This window comes from Adiantum capillus-veneris, chromosome 28, assembly GCF_014529385.1.
Source record: "Adiantum capillus-veneris isolate H3 chromosome 28, ASM1452938v2, whole genome shotgun sequence".
In the NCBI taxonomy this organism is placed as follows: Eukaryota; Viridiplantae; Streptophyta; class Polypodiopsida; order Polypodiales; family Pteridaceae; genus Adiantum; species Adiantum capillus-veneris.
The window spans coordinates 131,614,812-131,621,267 of record NC_140958.1 but is presented as its reverse complement, the minus strand read 5'-3'; the positions used below and the strand labels follow the sequence as shown (position 1 = coordinate 131,621,267).

At 42.6% G+C, this 6,456-nt stretch overlaps 1 pseudogene; it reads left to right on the top strand.

The window, feature by feature from the left end:
- Positions 1 to 291: 291 nt before the first annotated feature.
- LOC147421325 (uncharacterized) lies at positions 292 to 4,541 on the top strand (annotated as a pseudogene).
- Positions 4,542 to 6,456: the final 1,915 nt, after the last annotated feature.

Sequence of the window (6,456 nt, the reverse complement as noted above, 5' to 3'; positions counted from 1 at the left end):
TCGGCATCTTCTTCTAAAACACTGAGCATCAAGCTATAGCTGCTTCTCCATCTTGATCTTTGTACTGTCTTTGACTCAGTTCTCCAATCAGATTGTCATAAAAACGTAAAAAAGCATGCGAAACAACTCCAAATATAGGAAGATAAAAAATGATGACGCGTTGAAGGACCATATAGTAGAATGGATAACGAGGGGATTAAGGGGTGATTAAGGTACAAGAGGGTGGGACACCAAACGCATTTTGATCATAATGAGCTCATCAGTGGTGTGGGTTTATAATCTGCCCTCTTGGTAGAATCGGCATCAACTCTTGTGCCACCAACGCACTCTGTCACAAGTAACATTGCCTCGCTACCCGGAAATCCGCATGCTTTGGATCACTACGAGCACATCACGGAGGAGTTGGAAAAGCTCCCCGAAGATTCCTTTGACTTCTCTTCAGTCCTGGCCAAAAATGGCTTGGACCACAACCTTTTGAATGCAACTTCATCCCCCACCCTAGCCATTCCCCAGGTTGTCAAAAAACATTTGGATAACCGCAAGAAGTTTTCTTCTTCATTCTACGTCCCCACCATTTCGGCAACACCACCACAACTCAAGAAACCTGTTGATTTCGAGGTAATTCTCTCCAATTCCATCTTAGAATTCAAGAAACTACATGGCAAGTTAGGAAGAGCTAAAGGTTTCCTTGCACAACTCAATGAGTTAATCTCCGTAACCAAAAAGCTCCCAAAAGCCTTTGTATCAAACCTCCAAAGCTTACCATTGATGATTCCCAAGCCCAAGCTCTTCTTAATGCCAAGCTCACTTCACTCACCATACAATTTCAACTTAATTCCACGCAAGCTCTTATCCAAGCACAAACTTTACTCATAAATAACCTCCAATCTTATTTGGATGGGTACCACTCTCTTGTTGAAGAGCGCTTCAATGATCTCAACAATAGGTTGCTCTTGATTTCTATCCCCCTATTGTCAAAACAAGATTGGAGTCTCAAGCTTACAGAATGGAAAACCTACTCTCTCAACCTCTTCCTCTTCGAAATCCAAACTTACATTTTGAATGCCCATCTTAATGCTACCAAGGAGGAAGATGCCGAACATGCACGTAAAAGATCCATTAATGCTTTGGAAGAGGAAGTACTTTCTCTCCCTAAAGAGCAAACTATAAAAGAGCTTGTGGAGCAAGTGGTGATGGAGCACTTTAGTTCAAGTCACACTAAACCATGCTTTCCCTCCTCCTCTTTACCAAGCCAGCCCTACCCCCCTCCCAAAAAAGCTTTCTTATCTCCACATAGAACCTTCTACCCCCCTCCCAAAAAACCCTTCCAATCCCCTAGACCCTATACCCACCCCCACCCCTCCCATCAAAACATCAATCCATAGCTTCTAAACCATCTCAATCCTCAGCCATTAAACGACCTTTAGAATCTCTCCACAAAGACTCTCCTCCTTACAGGAAAAAACCCAACTACATCCACAACCTCAACACACCTATCAATCCTGCCTACCCTCTTAAACCTCGTAGCCCCCAACACCCTACCACTTCCCGCCCCACTCACACCTCCCACTACAATTCAAAGCACTCGGGAAAAGTGAAAGGGAGGAGGGACTATGGCTACAACACCCCACTACATGGGTTCATCTTTCCTTGTCCAAGCCCCCCCTCCTCCCTAACCTTTGGATCTCCAACACCGCCTCTACAAGACCTTTTGACAAAGAATACCTCGAGCTCCCAACCTTCAAGGGATGAGTGAGAAGAAAGTTTTGGCTACCCCTCACAAACCCTCATGGCTACAAGCTTCTCCTTTTTGGTAATCTTAAAGCCTTCTCATTTGATAATGGGGTTTCTAATTTTAAAGTGCACAACCTTACGCCTAAGGTACTCTCTCTCCCGGAAAAGCGGTGCCTAGCTTTAGGTTTAAAATACATCCCCCCCCCCCCTCCGAATCCTTCACCCTCTTCACTTCTTAATGCACATGGCGTCATGGCAAGAATTCTCAACCTAAAACTTTTTTTCAAAAATCATCCAACCCCTCTACCTTCCCCTTTCAAGATACCAAATCCTTTTTGGAAACCCCCCTTAGAAAACTCCGCTCTCAATCTAATCTTACACAATAACTTTCATAACCTTAGCCGCCTTCTCTACTCTAACTTCTTCCCACCTTCAAAGCCTCCCCGTTTTGTCGCACAAGCCTTATGTAGTCTCAAATTGGACCCTTCAATTGTGATAAAACTTGCGGACAAGAACTTAGGCTTGGCCATCTTACCCTTGGATTGGTATGAAAGTAATGCCCTCACCCACCTCAATGATACCTCCACTTATGAGCCTTGCTCTACCATCCCCTTTCCCTTTATTGCCTCCCTCCTCTCCTCCCTTTCCATCCAATTTTTGGCATTACCGGCATTAGAGCGTAACTTCATCCTTTCACCCCTTGACAAGCAGCTTAAACCATGCCCCATCTACTTCATCCCAAAACTCCACAAACCCTCCCTTGTCACACGGCCTATTTGCTCCTACAAAGGCTATATTTTTGAAAAAGCCTCCATATAGCTTCACTTTGTACTCTTCCCTATCCTCCTCATGTATAAGCAAAATTAAAAACTCTCTCACCCTCATCCAAGACCTTAACAATCTCCCCCTCCCACCCAATACCCTCCTTTTCACTTATGATGTTGAGGCTCTATATCCCAGTATCCCTATCAACCAAGGACTCTTAGCCCTCAAAGCCTCCATAGCTATCCATTTTGACCCTCCTGAAACTCGCTTTATCCTCTCTCTTGCGGCTCTCATCTTATCGCACCGTTACATTACCGTCAAAGGAAAGTTTTGGAAGCAAGTTAAGGGCACGGCTATGGGTTCAAATTTTGCCGTAGTGTATGCATGCCTTTTTCTTTTCCATTTAGAAGCCTCTTTCTCTCTTTTGCACAATCCCAACCTTCTTTACTTCAAGCGCTATATAGACGATGCCTTTGGTTTATGGGTTGGCTCTTTGACTTCCCTCACCTCTCTTTTGAATGATTATGGGAAACCGCTTCAAGAACACATTAGAATCTCAAGCCACATCTCTCCCTACCACGCCACTATCCTTGACATAGAATTTTATAAAGGTACCAAGTTTGCCTCCTCAAGCCTGTTGGACTCCCATTGCCACCAAAAACCCTTAAGCGCTTATAACTACATCCCTTGGATCTCTTGGCACCCTACACATCAAAAAGTGTCCTTCATCATCAATGAACTCAATAGATATATCATTAGAGAAAGCTCCTTGGATGGCTTCCTCATTATCCGTAGCCTCTTCTACAAACGTCTTAGGACAAAAGGCTACCCACAAGGGTTTTTGCATAATATGTTCAACAAAGTCACCTATCAGAACCGTACCTCCCTCTTGGAACCATCACTCCGACTTAAGCAAACACCCCCCATAACCTTCAAGCTACCTTTTACACCTTCCACAAGAAGGCTATCACCCTCTCGCTGTATCACTAACCCCATTGCTCGGGCTTGCCAGTACAACCCCACACTCTCACACCTACCTAGACCCACCATTTGTTGGACCTCGGGGCCCAGTATCCATAAAATTCTTGTACGCCTTGCACCACCCCGATGAACACCCTAACCTTTGATGTAGTGGCCCTCTATGATGGTCTTGCTCATAGGGGAAGTAGTGGTTGGTACCTATCTTCCACTCTATCTCTTAACTTCTTCCTACCTAATTTTGCCTTTCTCCATCAAATCCTCACAAATTTCTTTCCCCTCCCTAGTATTGCTCTCTATACTCCCCAAAGTTTTGGCATACCCTCATTAACTCGTATCCAATGATCCCTTGCCTTCCTTCCTTTTTTGCAAAGCCTTGCTTACCAAATACATCGTTGGCTTGCTCGCTTAAATGTAAACAAATTCTCTCCCCTACAATTTTGGCATCAAATCACCCCCCCCCCCCCTAAAAATTTTGGCATTTAATCACACCCTCACCATTCTCTGCAAGAAATTAAACTCTTTTGGTGGTACAACTTGTCTACCTCTCACCATTAAAACAAGTACCACCCCTTCTACCCTTACTCTTTCCTATGTACTTGAGTACATTGCCTAACTTCCCTTTTTCCCCCAAAAAAAAACATCCCACCTCAAATTGCCCACCTGAAATTGCCCCTCTATAAAACCTTGCTCACCCCCTCCATTTGTATCTAAACCCACACCACTGATGAGCTCATTATGAGTGAAACGAGTTTGGTGTCCCACCCTCTTGTACCTTAATCACCCCTTAATCCCCTCGTTATCCATTCTACTATATGGTCCTTCAATGCGTCATCGTTTTTTATCTTCCTATATTTGGAGTCGTTTGGCACGCTTTTTTACGTTTTTATGTTGCTATTTTCTCATCTTTGAATTTGCATTCTCGTTGGTTGGGTTTGACTGTGAAGACTCCATTATCTGTTTGATTCCCCAATTGGGCATGTTGTAAGAAGTCTTTGATGTTGTTGTAGGCCTTTGTTCACTCTCGGCATTTCGCTTTTCACCGAGAGCATTGCAAGACTTAGGAATCCAAATCTTTTGATGACCTTTGTATCTCCATTGTTGACTTTGCTTCACTCTAGGTCTTGTTGAGTTCTTGAGATCTTCATGCAAGTTTGGTGTAGTTGAAATTGGAATATGGTTGACTTGTAGCCAAATCTTTGTATAGCCTGTGTAGAATCCTTGTCCAAGAGGAACATTCTTTGAGATCCGTTTTTGTGATGTATCCTCTTGAGAGTTGTGGTAGACTTTAGCATCTTTCAATGTTGTTCTGTTGTATACCTGCTTCTTAGGTATCCCAGGATATTGTGAGATTGATACCTAGTGGGACTTCTTTCTTGGGAGGGACTTGACATTACTTCATATGCTCTAACCTGCGGTTTTGGTACCCATATCTATCTATTACCTCCATAGTACTCTTGTTCTCTTAAGCTCCATTGTGATGCTATTTATCCCATCTGGTTGTCTTTATGTGTTGATTTCCTGTCTTTAATCCAAATCGGATCATTGACTTTGACTAAATTGCTCCAAACAAACACTTGCTTGCCTTTCCTTTGCTTTCTTGAGTACTTTGTATGATATATCTTTGCTTTTTTGGGTGTCTCTTTAGAGGTTTCAATTGGGTCAACAATTGACTTGAAGTTTTGAAAGCCTGACTTGCTTGAAGAAGCTGATCCATGAGGGTTCTTTGATGTAGAGGCATATGTTGTCACACTTTCTTTGCTAATCGATGGAAGGTTCACTTTGGCTTTACCTTTGTCTATCAGATTTGCCGATGAATCTTGTGTCGTTTGCAACTTTGATTCCATCATCAATGGTACTTGTAACTGTTGTTGGCTACCTCTTGGAAAAGAGAGTATTAGCATTGTATCTTCTTTGTATGCTTTGTGATGGTCTAACCACTGATGTCCAAGGATGACATCTACATGCATGGATTTTGAAGGCTTCACCTGAAACTTTACTTGCTCTTCATGTTTTTGGATGCTAAGGGTAGCAACCATTTCTTCTCGACTTGTAGCCTTACTTATGATTTCTCTGTTACCTGGCTTGCCCTGAGTAATCTCTAGAATGCTCTGGATGCTGTCTGCAAAAAACCATATTGCAATTTTCTTCTTTATCTAATAGAGCATTGCATCTGACACTTACTTCTTCTACACTACTGAGGACTATAGCTATTCTCATTGTTGGTTCTATTGAAGATCTCTGTCCTGATGTTGCCATGGTCTCATCTTGATCTAATTATGTCTCTATGGAGAGTGGCTTGAGACCCTGTTTTCCAATCTGACTTACATAGGTTGATTCAACTGGTAATGTATGGATCTTTGGACTTCCTATTTCTTCTTGACCTTTTGCAACTCCGTTCTTATTAACTTCGGGCTTTGGTGGTATTCTCTACTCAATAGATTTCACGGTTGTTCTCTGCTCTATTTGATCTGCCCTTCTTGGTGTCTGATATGCTTTCAGCTCTTTTGAAGTTTTGTTCAATGGAGATGAATCATCTTCAATAAGATTTGCTTTGATATAAGTCTCCATTTTAACTGTGCTTGAGGAACTTGTGCTGTCTTCCGCGGGTGACCAGTCTTGGTCTTCATTCTTGATTGTCTCTGAAGACTGCATCTTGTTTGCATTCTGTATTTGTGACATCCTCTGAGCCATTGGCATTCCCATTATGATGTCATCTGGCTTATCCTTTGTTGTGATCACGTGGAATTGAGCTATGATGACCTGTGAACTTACTTCAATGGTGGTGGAGATGATTCTTCAGCATTCTGCTCGTTTGTCTCTAGATATGCTCACAAATTCAGGAGCATCTTCCAGTTGTGGTTGGCCACATCTTTTCCAAGTGCGAAAAGACATGAGGTTCTTGTCTAACTTGAAATCTAGCTTTACTTCAGTTGAGAGTTTTTCTTCATTCTCATCAACAATGTTACACTTGATTGT